Source organism: Ananas comosus, linkage group 24 (genome assembly GCF_001540865.1).
Source record: "Ananas comosus cultivar F153 linkage group 24, ASM154086v1, whole genome shotgun sequence".
Lineage (NCBI taxonomy): Eukaryota > Viridiplantae > Streptophyta > Magnoliopsida > Poales > Bromeliaceae > Ananas > Ananas comosus.
The window spans coordinates 4,206,611-4,222,760 of NC_033644.1; the positions used below are offsets into that span (position 1 = coordinate 4,206,611).

The following is a 16,150-nucleotide window of genomic DNA, read 5'->3' on the forward strand; positions in this document are numbered from 1 at the left end:
AATGCACGAAGAAACGAAAGAATGAATGAAAAAATAAATAAATAACTAAAAAGATAAACAGGTAAATGACTACATAAACGAAAAAATAACTAGATAAATAAATGAATAAGTACATGAGTAAATAGATAAATAGCTAAATAAATAAATAAGCTTGAATAAATTCATAATCGAACAACTTGAATAAATAAAATAAGTAATAAACAAGCAAATAAACATATAAAAATATAAATATAAATAAATAAATACATTGAATGAATGAACGCATGAACAAATAAATAATAAATATATAAATACATGAGTAAATAAATAAACAAGTGAACAAATAAATACATGAGAAATAAATAAATAGATAGATAAGTAAATAAATAAAATATATATATAAATACATAAATAGATTTGAATAAAAAAATAATATAAATAATAAAATACGTCGANAAATGAACCAAAAACAATAAGAAATAAATAAATAAGAAATAATAAAAAAAATATAAATAGATAAATAAGACATAAATAAATAATAGATTAAAAGTTAATAAATAATATAAATAAACAATCAGATAAATAAATAAATAATTAAACAAATATAAATACATAAACAAATAGAAAAATAAACAATAAATAAATAAATAAATAAGCAAGCAAATGAACAAATTGATGAAAAAATAAATAAGATATAAATAAATAGATAAATAAGTAAATAAGTAAATACATGTATAAACAATAGACTAATAAATAAACAAATAACAAAATTACTAAATAATATAAATAGGTAAATAAATACGTCAAATGAACGTACGCATTAACAAAGGAAAGAAAGAATGAAGAGAAAAATAAATTAGTAAATAGATAAACACGTAAATTATACATAAACGAAAAAATAACTATATAAAGAAATGAATAAGTATATTAAGCTTAAATTAATTCATAATCGAACAACTTGAATAAATAAAGTAATAAACAAGCAAATAAACATATTCATTTCTTTATATAGTTATTTTTTCGTTTATGTATAATACATAAATAGATAGATAAATAAACAAGCAGATAAATAAATAAATAAGCAAATAAACAAATGAACCAAAAAAATACGAAATAAATAAATAAATAAGAAAAAATAAAATATATATACATAGATAAATAAGTATATAAATAAATAATAGATTAAAATAAAAAACTAAATGGACAAACAATCATCTAANTAAATAGATAAATAAGTAAATAAATAAAATATATATATAAATACATAAATAGATAGAAAAATAAACAAGTAGTTAAATAAATAAATAAGCGAATAAACAAATGAACCAAAAACAATAAGAAATAAATAAATAAGAAATAATAAAAAAAATATAAATAGATAAATAAGACATAAATAAATAATAGATTAAAAGTTAATAAATAATATAAATAAACAATCAGATAAATAAATAAATAATTAAACAAATATAAATACATAAACAAATAGAAAAATAAACAATAAATAAATAAATAAATAAGCAAGCAAATGAACAAATTGATGAAAAAATAAATAAGATATAAATAAATAGATAAATAAGTAAATAAGTAAATACATGTATAAACAATAGATAAATAAACAAACAAATAACAAAATTAATATGAAAATAGATGAAATTGATAAATGATTGAATAAATTAAAAAAACAGCAATTGAATAAATGAATAACTAAATTCATAATTTAATAAGTAAATAAATAAACATAAATAAGTAAATAATTAAAAAAAAAAGTAAGCATTAATGAGTAAACAAAAAAATATAAAATAAATAAATGATGAATAAATGATTGAAAAATTAACTAGATAAATAAGTAAATAAATAAATACATAATCAAACAACTTGAATAAATAAAATAATATAAATAAGTAAATAAAGATGTCGAATGAATGAATGTGCGAACGAACGAAAGCAGGAATGAAGAAATAAATAAATAACTATAAGATAAATAGGTAAATGAATAAATAACTAGATAAATAAATGAATAAGTACATGACTAAATAGATAAATAGATACATAGCTAAATAAATAAAGAAACACATAGATAGATAAATGAATGTCACTGTGTGAATATATATAAATAGCTAATAAATAAATATATCAATACATAAATAGTAGATATATAACAAACTTTACCGACCCTGCCACGAAGGAAACAGCTTTCTTCATTTGCATACAACACAACAGCACATGAAAAAAAAAAAAAAGAGCCACCTTATAATTCATGCTTTGGGACTCTAAATCTATAGTGGTTCACTAAATAACCTACAGGTAAAATCCTTCAGTAGTTGAGAAAGAAACATAAAATGAAGCAACATCACTGGATTCGTAAAGATTTGTTAAAATGAAAAGGAAAGAATAAAAGGTGCATTCAAATCAATTCTCCACAAGATAATAGTTCACACGACAATGCAAGTTAATGTAACTTCCACAGTAAAAAACTTGAAGGAAAGAGGTATAATTTCCTAATTTGAGCTCAGAATCACTAATTAGTGGAATAGATTTGAGTGTCACCTGATTAGCTTTTATAGTAAGAATGTGCTGAGGACTGAGTTCTCTGATTGGCATATTGCAGCTTCTACCCACAAAGCTTGCAAGTCACTTCCAGATTATCCAGGTCATACAAATAGTTTGATCGAAAAGCACTTTATAAAGTCTAAGCTTAGTTGAAGCATAATGTACAACAGAATATACTACCTTCAGACAAGTCTTTCCATATAATTAATTATCTGTAAGAGATTAATTCTACGAGAGGACAATTCTAATGCATCTAAAAAGATTATAATGCATCTGATTAAAATGTTCATGTTCAAAAGTCTGGATGCTTGTCATGTTGAGATACATTGCATAATTTTTATTCTAAACAAACCAACATAATGGACAAAGCAATGGAGAAGAAAAAGGAGGCCCTTTCTCTCCCCCAACGCCTAATGAGCAATGAGCAAGAGAGAGTAAAGAGATTGTGTTAAGACGAGGCAGTTTGGTTGTTTTCAAATCCAACGGCCGAGTTTACGAAATCTCATGAACATATATAGGTTGATAAGTAAATAAATAATTAATAGGTAAATAAATAAATAATTTATAAATAAGTAAAAAAAATACGTAGGTAATTGAATAGACAAATGAATAAATAACTAATAAAAAAAGAAATAAATTGGTAGATGAGTGAATAAGTGAATAGCTAAATAAATAAAGACATACGTATAAATGAATAAATGAATAAACATCAATAATAAATATATAAACAAATAGATAAATAAATAAATAGTAAATACATAAAAGATAAATAAATGAGCAAATATAAATAAACAGATAAACAATCATATAAATAAATAAACATGTAAATTAATAAATATGTGAATAAATGATGAATGAACGATTGAAAGAGTAATAAGTAAATAAATAAATAATTAAATAATTAAATAAGGAACTAAATAACTCAATAAATAAATAAATGGATAGATAAATAAATTTATATACATACGTACATAAATATAGATGGACTGATAGATAGATAACTGTGTAACTATACAAATAAATCAGTAAACAAATAAATAAATATACAAATACATGCAGAAAGAAACAAACTTTACATTAAAACTTCCTAAATCAAGGTGCATATACAAAGAGTAAACACAAGACCAGCATATCTTTCTCCTTAGAAAACAAAAACCCTACGAAGCAAAAACACAAACACCTAATAAGTATATTATTCATCGCAAAGGAATCAGATGCACGCTTCAAGAAATCAAAACCAAGGGAACCCCGGAAGCCCAAACAGGACATAAAGATACAAATATGGGAAAAATTAGAAGAAACCCAATTGAAACCCAAGAGAAACCAATTTTACATTAAAAGTTCGCAAATCAAGATTCATATGGAGAGATCAAACACGTAACGGGCATAAAATTAACCGAAAAGAAAACAGATACTTACTACAGGAAATCAAAACCAGGGGCACCCAATAAGCCTGAAGTGGATGTAAAGAAACAACCTTTGGGAAAATAAAAAGAAACCCAATTGAAATCCAACAGAAAACAATTTCATATTAAACCTTCTTTAATCAAGATCTTACATTAAACTTCCCAAATTAAGATGCATACGCAGAAATCAAACACCTGACAAGGATATCATGCTCTTCCGAAAACAAACACCCTGTGAAGCAAATACAGAAACACCTAATGAATGGCATATCATTCATTCGCCAAAAAGGAATCGAATGCTTACACAAGAAATTAAAACCGAGGGCACCCAAGAAGCCTACTAAGGAGGGCAAAAAGATACAAACTTTGGGAAAAACAGAAGAAACCCAATTGAAAACAACGCGAAGTGGGGATCAGAGGGATCATCACTTACGTCCTCATAGGAAGATTGGTGAGAAGGTGCATTGCGAAGGCATGTAGTAATACAGCCTCAGCCTACTGCTCCGAGGGCGATGAGGTGGAAGTAGCAATCAAAAAAACCCAGAAAAGAACCTAAAATAGATTGCCCAAAGAGCAAATCAAATACGACAAAGCGCAACAGAGAACAAAAGGAAGCAGCGATTCAGAGGGGGAGGAGCTCGTCGTTGAGATCGCGATGGGACAAAAGCAATGGAGAAGAAAGAGACCTCTGTGAGTTAGGACGTAGCGAACCTGGCTAAGGCTTCAATAAACTAACGACGGCCCAATTTGGTAATTATCTCCGTGAAAATATACAAGGCCGTTTGCGTCCGATCCGAATGGATGGATTCTAGAACCTTACCCGCTAATACAATAATTAATTCTCCGAAGTGTGTCACTCACCTCACTTGAAGCGACACACTTAAATCATCATAAAATATAAAAAAGAAATACATCATTAAACGAATAATAGATTAATTGTATAATAAATAACAAAACACAAACCATAAAACAATATAAATAAAACAAACGGAATGTAAACAAACAATAAATAACAAACTAAATAAAACATGTAAACAAATGATGAATAAATATGAAAACTAATAAAAAATAATAATAATTAATAATTATTAAATCTAAATAACTCAGTGTAAAATATAAAATAATAAAATATATACATACAAAAATAGATAGGATGTATAAATAAGATAGATAATAAACAATAAAAAGTACAACAAATCCACAATAAATAAATAAAAAGCAGAGTAACGTGAACAAATTAAAATATTAGATCGAGTTAATAATACATAGCAAAATAGTAAATTATAAAAAGTCAGATAAATAAAATAAGGGAATAGTTGAATAAATAGTACAAGTTATTACATCCTCCTTTTTTTCATGCGTAAACAGATCATTAATCAAAAATAAATCAAATTAGAAAATAATAAAATAGGTTGAATCAAATAGATAAGTTATTAGTCAAATATCATAAATCAATGAATAAATAAATAAAGTAGTAAGCTGATATAAAATAAATATTAAATAATTTATAAAAAAAAAAACATAAATAAGTTATAAATAAATAAATAAATAATAATAAATAAAGGTAAACAAGTAGTAATGTATAAATAAATAAATAAGTAAATTACTAAATAAAGAAATAATTTATAAATAAATAAATTGAGGTAGAACCGTTAATAATAACATTGAAAAAAGATCTAGCGCATACAACATTCACAGGAAAGTTCACATTGATATTCTGCAAAAGAAGATAGAAAAGGAAAAGTTGATTGACTGGCTTCCTTCTTACAAAAACAATAGAAAAAACCTGATCTGCGTTCATCGCAAAACGGGAATCCTATAAGCCAAAACACAAACACCTAGTGGGCATATCATTCACTCGCAAAGGAAATCAGATGCCGCTCTTCAAGAAAATCAAAACCGAGGGACCCAAATGCCCAGAATCACACATGAAGATACAAACTTGGAAAAACTAGAATTAGAAGAAACCCCAAAATTGAAATCGAAAAGAAACCAATTTTATATTTAAAGTTCGCAAATCAAGATGCATATACAGAGATCAAATAATCCTTCTCCTCCAAAAACAACAACAAACACCCACCCTGTGTAGCAAAAACACAAACACCTGATGGGCATCACATCCACCGAAAAAGAATCAGACACTTCGCTCAAGAAAACCAGTACCATAAAGAGGACATAGAGATCAAAGGTTCCGTAAAAGAATCAGAAGAAACCCAATTGAAAAAAGAAAAAAGAAAAAAGAAAAAACGCGAATTGGGATCGGAGGGATGATAACTCACGTCCTCATAGGAAGATCCGGCGGTTCCTTGAGGGCGACGAGATGCGATTTCGCTCTCCTCCGACGAAGTAGAAGAAGCCGCAGTCCGTCAGCAACAATATAAAACCCAGAAAAGAACCTGCACTTGAAAAAGATAGCAAAGATAAGCAAATCAAATGCGACAAAGCTATACAGAGAACCCCAAAAAGAAGAAAAAAAGAAAAAAAAAGAGGAAGAGCGATTCTGAGGGGAGGAGCTCGTCGTTGAGATCGCGATGGGACGATGCGGCGGAGAAGAAAACAGGAAACCCGTTCTCGATCTCAACCGTCGCCTTCTTTAATTTCTTTGCGAGGAGGGAGAGAGAGAGAGAGAGAGAGAGAGAGAGAGAGGAGAGGGTCACTGGGCGCGTCGAGGCGATTTAATCGCGAACCCATTTATATATATAGAGAGAGAGCGAGAGAGAGACGTTGTTGGTCCCAGTCCGACTCGTATTATGAGAACCTTTACTTAATTAGTGCGTGAGATGAATTAGTGTCGCGCCACGTCAGCTTGTAGCGGACCACTTAATTAGATTTCTTTCGAAAAAATATAAGACCCTCTCACATGTTAACCTTTTTATCTGCGTTATTATATAATTAGTTAAGTTACATTTTAATTCAATTTACTGATTTTATTAATCGCTGATTGTTTTATTTGTTCTAGTTTTATTGTTTACGAACTGTTACAGTCACTAAAATTTGATAAAATTACTTATAAATTTAATAAAATTTTTAATTTATTTGATCAAAATTACTTCATTTTATTTTATAAAACTGGTGACCGGCCATTTTTCAAAACATTAAGACAAGGCAAGTTATGGTGAAACAAATACTAACAACACCGAAACACACTTACAACAGGATAAGATTTAGCAAAACAAACAACAAGGACATTTCACTTTTAGACAGGCGACTTCCCTCAAAACAAACAACTAACAGTAGATATTGACTTGAGAAAAAATTAATTGCACTTGAGTTACACCCACATTCGAGCTTCATCAATCCAAACATTCCCTTATTGATGTCAACTTCCCAAACTCTGTAAACACGCATCCGCTTTACAGTGGAATTTAAACTCAGTATGAAAACAGGAATATATACAAACTAGCAGGTATCCTGATAGTGTTCTCAAAAGAAGAAAGCTCAAAAGCAATCAAGGGCGTTGAGATCAAGGAATCTTTTAATTATACTATTTGACACATTCTCCAAGACCCACGTGGCATACCTCTCCGTTCTCCATTCCACGTGGCGACAGACCTCTTATCCAACTCTACAACTGACTCTCTCTCTCTCTCTCTCTCTCTCTCTTTTCCCTACTCTTCTAAGGCTGTCTCTCTCTCTTCAACTACCACACTTTCTCTCTCTCTCTCTTCCCTCCCCCATCAGGCGGTGCTCCTCTCTTTCTCTCTTCCCCTCTCTCTCTTTCTCTCTTTCTCTCTTTCTTTGTCTTTCTCTCTCTTCCTCTCTCTCTATTTCTCTCTTTCTCTCTCTACAAAATTCATGTCATCCCACTCATACCCCCTCCAAAGCTCTATAAATAGCTCAGAGTAGACGATCGGAGGGGCGGGCGGTGCGAGAGCGGATCGTTCACACCCAGTTGCACATTACATTAAAAAAAATAAAAAAATAAAAAAAAGTGAAGAAGAAGGAGATGGGAGCTATATATATATATATATGAAGAGATAAATTACATCAATATAAATATTTTATATTGATGTATGGGCGGAATTATCTCTGAGGGTTTTTCATGTGTATATATACCTATATATATGATTGAGAGCGGTTTGTTATATATAATTTGTTCAAGAGTAATATTTTAATTCTTCTTTTTATTAGTTTCATCCACTTCATTTTTTTCTTTTATCGCTGGGTGTTGAAAGAGTCTCCGTCAACCTCTTTCGCCATTCGTGCTCGTAGGAGGAATTCCGGTCGTGCCTTGCGTTGTTTCAATTAATCCCCATGAAAGGACGGAATAGTCTTAGGATAGTGACTCGCACGCTTCCGGAAAGATCAAATCTTTATTTGGATTTTAGCGTTTATCAGTAAGGTGCTGTTTTATTTATTTCTATCACAAAACTAGTTTAGTATTCTAATCACAATTGGATTTTTCATTGCGGGTTTTCCCCAACAATACCGGTATTGAAGCAAAATCTGTAAAAATAGAGGGAAAAAACTCTGCTCCAAAGCTCGAAAATTCTGAAAACGGAGAGAGTTGGTTCCACTTCCTCAAGCACGACAGTCTTTATTCTTTTTTTTTCTTTTTCCTCTCCATTGGGCATCTCTGCAAGGTCCCACTTTGCCATCTCTCTCCTCTCCCCCTCCTCCTCCCCAGTCAAGTTGTACCCTTTCTCTTTTCCTGCTCCATCCTCAGCCTTCTCATTGTCTTCCTCATCTTCGCGTTGCCCAAGAAATTTGACGGCCTGCGCCACCTGCTTCAATGATGCAGTGAAGGTAGTTTGCGCCCTCCTAGTCTCTAGAGTCCATAAACTCTTGCGTTGACTGGGCCTGGCTCACGTGATGACCTTTGCCTCTTTGGTCTCACCGGGTGTCATCTGTAGACTATTCTTGAAAAGATCTTTTCATTTGTAGCTTTTTCTCTTTCTCAATTCCGTCACATCCCTTTTTCGTTAGGGTGACGTTTCTTTGCCCTGTTCGAATTGAACACGGATGTGCCATCAGATTGACGGTGAGGACATGTGCTCAATGCAGAAAAAATAGAATGTACATGTTGATCCAAACATTATCATAGTAAGTTTTCTATGTTCTCTTGAGATGCATCAATCTAATGAATCTTTTTTTTTTTTAACTCTCGGCGATCTTTTACTAGGCATCCAAATAGGCCCTTAGCTTGTAACATTTTTTTAGCATCTATGTTTTTTTTCGAAGAAAATGCCTTAATGCAACCAACTGATTGCATTGCAAGCAGCAATTACAACAAGAGTAGATTAGAGCTACTGGCACATCCTAATCACAAAAGAATTTAATGGTTACAAAAAACAAAAAGGAAAAAGGCTACACTACTAGGCGAAGGCCTTACTTCTTATTTTACAATATTGTTTCGTTTATAAACGAAAAAAATGATTATAAGTATCAGCGAGGCTTGTATCTTGTTTTACTTAGTTTCGTTATTACGGTCATTATTAAGGTTCATCAAGCATTGTTTTTTGGACAAGTATTCTTGATTTTTTTGTTTTATATTTATGAATACATCAAACTAGGTGAAGAGAATATATATCCCATTACCGGATGCAAGTGTACGAAGGCTACTTCTGAAAAAGCAACTTAAAGGACAAGCATTTTCATTGCCCAGTAAGTAGCAGAGTTCACTGGTCATTTCTTTTGCGATGAAATTTTACTGCTTTGAGTGAGAACTACTAATACTCATGCCACAGTTTCACTTAGAATTGCTTTTTTTGTCTTGTCTTTCCATTGTTTGTATTCTAAAAATGGATGTACTTTTTTCAAACTGTTATTCTTGCCATCGGCATTTTCCATTGATACAATGTTGGCTACAAGCGTATAACAGTTCTAATTGATCAGAGGGCTTCGTACAAACAAGGCTTTGGAAGTGTTTGCCGATGTTTGCGAACATGTATGTAAAGTTGTAAACACGCATGAAAGTGGGTGAGCATGAAAGGCACCCACGGACACAGTTGTGATCCTTTTATGTGGATTATTCACTGATTCAGCATTCTTTCATCGTTCATTATGAAATCTGCATAGAGGACAGTTAAAACCGTTTAAATATCTTGTCTGAAATTATACTTGTCAATGCTTTCTGCTAACTTTCTGTGAACTTTGTTGTTTGTTTTTTTTTTAAATTTTGGTTTATTGCGCATTATTTCTCCATGAAGCCCTCTTTACCTGGTTGAAGAGCATTAGGTACTTGGTTTTGTCTGAAATAGTCTTTCGTGAAGAAAGGATGAGATAGACCTATTATGTTAGGGTTGAAAGTTCTCAAAGACATCCTTGTGATATTTTAAACGGCCAGTGAGAGGAATTAATCCTGGAAGTATTTGTAAGTTAACCTCAAAATATTGCATGCATGTACATGTTTAGTGTTCGGAGAAATACCAAAATAATGCGATGTAGCCGGTGTTCTATCAGGGAGTTTTGAGCGTTTTGAAAATGATATAAAAATCAATTTTTCAAGAAACCAGCATTTGAGACACTTCTCATTTTGGATTGCTTTTGTTTCATTGCTGCTAAAGGAAAAATGTGTGAAGAAAATCTCAATAATATAAATAGCCATTTGTTTCAGTCAGTTATGTTGTATTGTTGCTGAATGAAATGGAGCAGTGTATCTCACATGACAAGCATTCAGATTTCAAACCTTTGTTAGAACATGAGCTTTTTTAGATGCTAGAATCATCCTCTCATGGAAGAACTCTCTCTTACAGGCAGTGATATGGAAAGACTTGTCACGGAGACCGAAGGTAGTATATTCTACAGTACATTACTGATCTATCGATTAACCTTTTTAAAGTGCTTTTCAATCGAACTGTTTGTATGATTAGGATACTCGGGAAGTGATTTGCAAGCTTTGTGTGAGAAGCTGCATGATGCCAATCAGAGAACTCGGTCTCAGCACATTCTTACATAAAAAGCAATCAGGTGACCACTCAAATCTATTCCGCTAATTGGTGATTCTCTGAACCAAATTAGGAAATTATTACTCTTCTCCTTCTCAAGGTTTTTTATTGTGAGAAGTTACATTAACTTGCTTTGTAGTGCGAACTATCACCCATCATGGAGAATTGACTTAAATGCTCCTTTTGTTCTTTCATGTTCATTTTAACAATCTCCTCCAGTCAGCGATGTTACTTCATTTTAGTTTTCTTCTCAACTTCTGAAGGATAGCGAACACACTGTTGATTTAGACTCCTACTAAAGCATGAATTATTAGTGGCTCCTATTTCTTTTTTCTTTGTTGTTGTTGTTGTGTTGTTGTTTCTTTATAATAATGAGGGGCTTAAATCCTCTGATGCTATTGTGCTTATTGTGCTGTTGGTGTTCTCCACTGGTCTTTGGGTGATTCCTTAGAAAAAAGGCACCTTACAAATTAACTCTCAGAGTGCCTTATTAGGAAAGTTAAAAATAGGCCAGTATTTATATTGCTTTATACAAAACAGAGATGTCCCACTTTGTTGGATCGATAAATCTATTATATTGTTAACACGGACAGGTAAATCCAAGTTTAAAAATATCGGCTTGCATCTTTTTTCAGGTGAGACCACTAAAGATTTGAAGATTTTAAGAAAGCGATGACGGTCATGTAGACCAAGCTTGCAGAAGAGCAAGTGGCGAGAGAGCTCGAGCAGTGGAATCAGGAATTCGGTCCAATTGAAAGTGTCACTACTTTTAAGGACTGTGAAGTTGCAAGCAACAATTTTTATCGTAATGTTGATGCATGTATATGAGGGTGATCTACTCTAATTGGCATTAGATCATTTCTTCATCGTCGCACTTTGCTGTCCCTCCCATTCGAAGCGCAGATAAACGAGTCGTATTTCTTCCTCCCTGTGGTTGGCTGCGGGGAGTTTAATTCATGTACAGAAATATATATGCAGGAGTTACTTTTCATTTCTTGTTCATAGAACCACAGAAACCCCCTTCTTCGTATTAAATTATTACTCACAAAAGTGAAATATTTTGTGAAGATTCACAATAGCACGTCTACCGTCTGCCCTTGTTCAGGTTGTTTCATATCAGAATGTATACAAATATTAGTTTCACTTAGTATAGGATCCGTCTGCGAACGGGTATATAATATTTCAACTAATTCAAATATATAATTATTAAAAATTAAAATAAAAAATATTAAAGTATACAAATTATAAAATAGTCTTATATACATTAAAAAATAATTTGTTAATTAATATTTTTTTAACTTTTAATATTTATAGGGTTGAATTATTTAATACTTTTATTAAAATTTTGACTAAATATTATAGGCTAATTTGATAAAAAATCCACTTATTTTGGGCTTTTGCAAAATCGGGCAATCTTTTTCGTTTTTGCAGATTCGGTCCGCTTTTTTCAGCAAACTGACCAAAATACTCTTATTACTTTTTCACTTTCTCTTTTCTCTCCTCTTGCGTTCTCCGTCGTTCTTTTTTTTTTCCGCCGGAAAAAAAAAAGCGAAGCCAGGCAGAGCAATTTTTTTTTTCTCTTTTTCTTTTTCTTCTCTTCTTCCTCCTGCTACAGCACTTTTTTTTTTCCTCTTCTTCTTCTTCTTCTTCTTCTTCCTGTAAGAGCACGGGGCGCGCCACGGCGACTTCCGGCCTCGCCAAGCAGTGTTCACCCGGCGCGTTCTGCAGGGAGGAGTCGCACCAGCGATCGCGAGCGCCGCGGCGAGGGTGGGCAGCGCCGGAGGCGTCTCCAGCGTGGAGCGGTGGGATGTTCCCGTAGCCGAGAACGTCGCGCAGCAGTCGAGGGCGGCGGTCCGCCACTGCCAGTGCTCGCTCGGCGGCGTTGGCCGCCGTCGCGATCTCCGACGCTTCTTCTTCCGTAATGGGTGTAATTGGTGCACGCGGGCCGTGCACGCGAGCGGCCGAGCGGGCACGGGGCGTGTGCGGCTGCTTCTTCTCGGATCATAATGATGTAAGTGTGCACGTATTACACCATTAATGGTGTGTAATGGTGTAATACACCAATTAACATGTGTAATGGTGCCACCATTAACCATTACATGGTGAAATTACCACCCCATTTAATGATGTGGTAACCATTACACCATAATGGTGAATATTCACAATTTAATGGTGTAACCATTTAACCGTTAATGGTCGTTAATTACACCATCTTACATCATTAACCGTTAATGGTGTAATTACACCAATTAACACCATTAATGGTGTAATGGTGCTAAATTACACATTCCAACCGGTGCCGCGGCCCGCGAGCGAGAGTTTCCGCGGGTGGAGCTCCGGCGCCGCCGCAGTGAAGCATGGTCTCGGTCCGGCCGCCGGGCGGTGGCGCCTCCGCAGTGAATATCCACCGCTCCCCTGGAGACTGGCCCCTCCTCCCTCCCTCCGACCATGTCCTCCGAACTTCTCCCAGATCCTCCCTCGACCATCGTCTCGACTTCCCAGACCCAGCAGCGAAGCCGAAGCAGAAGCAGAAACCAGAAGCGGGGCGAAGGAGGACGGGGCTCTCCCTCACCGCACGGTCCGCGTCGGCCGTAGTTGCCACGCGATGCGCGGATTGTCCGCAGCATCCGTCCCTCGCGACGCCGCCCCCGCGGCGGCGAGCGGCGGGCGAACCGTAGGTGCGACCGGGAGGCGCCGCGGTCAGTGGGCGGGGGCGGGGGAGGAGACGCTGGCTCGGTTTGGGAGGCGAGAAGAAGGCGAGACGCCCGCGGTGTCATCCCGCCAGCCCGCGGATCTCGAGGCGGCCGGCGGCGGCGGGGGGCGCCGCCGACGAACGAGGCCGCGGCGGGCCCGCGGGGGGGCAAGACGAGGGGCGGGTCCGGCGGCGCAGCACGCGCTGAAGCTCTGCCTGCGCGATTGCCCCCACCGAGCCGAGCTCTGCCGCGGAGCTCGGGGGGCACCGCGCACGCACGGGCCGGTGCACGCGGCGGCTTGCGGGCTTCGGGTCGGACGGAGGCGCGGGGAGGTCTGGGTCGGCCGGCTTCGAGATCAGCGGTGCCGCCAAGCCTCCCTCCTCCTCGCACGTTCGCCGCGGAGGAGGGCCACGTCGATCCGGCGAGCCTGCGCGGGCGTCGCTGTCCTGGCTGGCCGGTTCTTCTCATAATGTGTAATGGTGCACCATTATTACCATCTAATGGTGTAATTACACTATTAACACCGCGTTTTGAATGCGTTGGTAATTTACACCATTAATGGTTGTAGATGGTTACACCCATTAATGGTGGAAAACACCATTACACCATTAGTGGGTAATGGTGTAATTACACCATAACGGTGCACGCGCCCGCGAGCGAGCTGCGGGTGAGCTCCGCCGGGCGCAGCCACGAGGAGCGAGATGACGATCCGACGGCGGCGCGCAGCTGCTGCCTGCTGTGGAAGAGGATGCGGCGCGGGGCGGCCGGCGTCGTTAGAGGAGCGAGGGGAGGGAGAGGGCGAGTGCCGCGGAGACGGAGGCGAGGGAGGGTTTGTTACGCGTGGAGTCGTCGGGCTTGTGGCGCCGAAGAAGCAGACGCGGGCCGCAGCCGGTCTCGTTCTCTGCAGAGGCGGGTGCGTACTGGCTGGGTGGAGCCAGACTCGAACAGCCGGTCACTAGAGGGAAGAAGAGAAGAAGAAGAAGAAAAGAAGAGGGGAAAAAAAAAGGTGCTCCAGCAGAGAGGAAAGAAGAGAAGAAAAAGAAAAAGAGAAGAAAAAAATGCTCCGCCTGGCCTTCGCTTTTTTTTTTTCCGCGGAAAAAAAAAAGAACGAGAGAACGGAAAAGAAGAGAGAAAGAGGAAAGAGAAAAGTAATAAGGGTATTTTGGTCAGTTTGCTGAAAAAGCGGACCGAATTTGCAAAAACGAAAAAGTGGCCATTTTGCCAAAAGCCCAAAATAAGTGAATTTTATGCAAATTGGCCAAATTTATATTGGTCATTCTGTAAATAATTTTTTTTAATTAAAAAACTAAAGTTGCAGAACTGATTTTAAATTAATGATTAGATAAGAGAGAAAGAGAGAAATAGAGAGAGAGAGAAGAGAGAGAAAGAGAGAAAGAAAGAGAGAAAGTGAGAGAGAGAAGAGAGAAAAAGAGAGGGAGAGAGAGGAGAGGAGTAGCGCCAGATGGGGGGAAGAGAGAGAGAGAGAGAGAGAGAGAGAGAGCTGTAGAAGAATAGGGAAGAGAGAGAGAGCCAGTTGTAAGAAAAGTGTGAAAGCCCAAGATTTCCAAACATATAAACATGCATTTTGATTTTTCAAAAATTTATATTTTTATCTCTCAAGTTTCAAAATTAATGCACTTAACCCTCTTCTGCCAGACTTTTTTTTAATTGTTTCATCTATTTCATATAATTTATACCAAAAATTCTTTTAAATAATAAAATATATTAAAACATTTATATAATATATATATTTATATATTATTATTTATTTATTTTCTTAGAGCAAGTATATAAGATCAATTTGACTATTTCTTTTTTCCAATTAGCGGCATAATTTAAAAATATTTTTAAATTTTAAGAAAATAAAATATAAAAATTTTAAAGTCAGTGGATATTTATAAATTTCTTTTTTAATATTTTAGCCATTATTATTATTATAAGTTTCAAGATTTAGGGCATCGCCAATCGCACCATTCTAAGAAGCTCGAGTTAAGTCGCGGTCCAAATTAAGCTAATTCGTACCCAGGTGACGTTCTAATTAAAAACGAGGAACGTTTCCGACCCGGTCTCGACCCCTAGCCCGACCCAGAACGTGACGCAGTGATCTCACCGCGCGTGACTATGCTTGGAAAGCAAGTCCTCCGCGCAGGATCAAACGGACGGCCGAGAACCCCCGAGGAGAAGATATTTTTTGTCTCGCGCCAGAAACTTCCCCCGCACCCCTCGGGCCGCGTTGTGCTGCCGGAGAGAGAGAAGAGCGGACGAAATTAAGGAAAGGGCTTGAAGTCTTTGACAGTGGTGGAGCCGGGGGCAGGCGGCAGCGGGTCAAGCGGGTGGAGGCTTGGGTCGTTGACGATGGACACAGCGGCGGCAGCGGGTCGAGCGGCTCGGGCTGCGTTCGGCTTGGGCTTAGCCGGCGCCGAGCGGAAACGGCGGGGATGCGGCAGCGGCGATGGCTAACAGCGGGCTTGGGTGGCGGCGGCAGGGTACGTGGGCAGCGGCGGCAGACGTGGGGGACACGGCGGCGGCGACGGCGGACGTGGGGACGCGGCGGCAGCGGCGGCTCGCCTCTGTTAACTATATATATATATATATATATATATATATATTATATAATATATATATATATATACTA

At 36.3% G+C, this 16,150-nt stretch overlaps 3 long non-coding RNA genes across 3 annotated transcripts; 1 reads left to right on the forward strand and 2 right to left on the reverse strand.

The window, feature by feature from the left end:
- Positions 4,033–4,646, reverse strand: LOC109728604. The gene is made up of 2 exons (XR_002221035.1): positions 4,369–4,646; positions 4,033–4,167 (listed from the first exon to the last, which is right to left on the reverse strand). It is a non-coding gene; the product is annotated as an uncharacterized LOC109728604 (long non-coding RNA).
- LOC109728605 lies at positions 5,911–6,675 on the reverse strand. Its single transcript, XR_002221036.1, has 2 exons — positions 6,215–6,675; positions 5,911–6,039 (listed from the first exon to the last, which is right to left on the reverse strand). It is a non-coding gene; the product is annotated as an uncharacterized LOC109728605 (long non-coding RNA).
- LOC109728820 lies at positions 9,438–10,794 on the forward strand. The gene is made up of 3 exons (XR_002221116.1): positions 9,438–9,539; positions 10,631–10,666; positions 10,748–10,794. It is a non-coding gene; the product is annotated as an uncharacterized LOC109728820 (long non-coding RNA).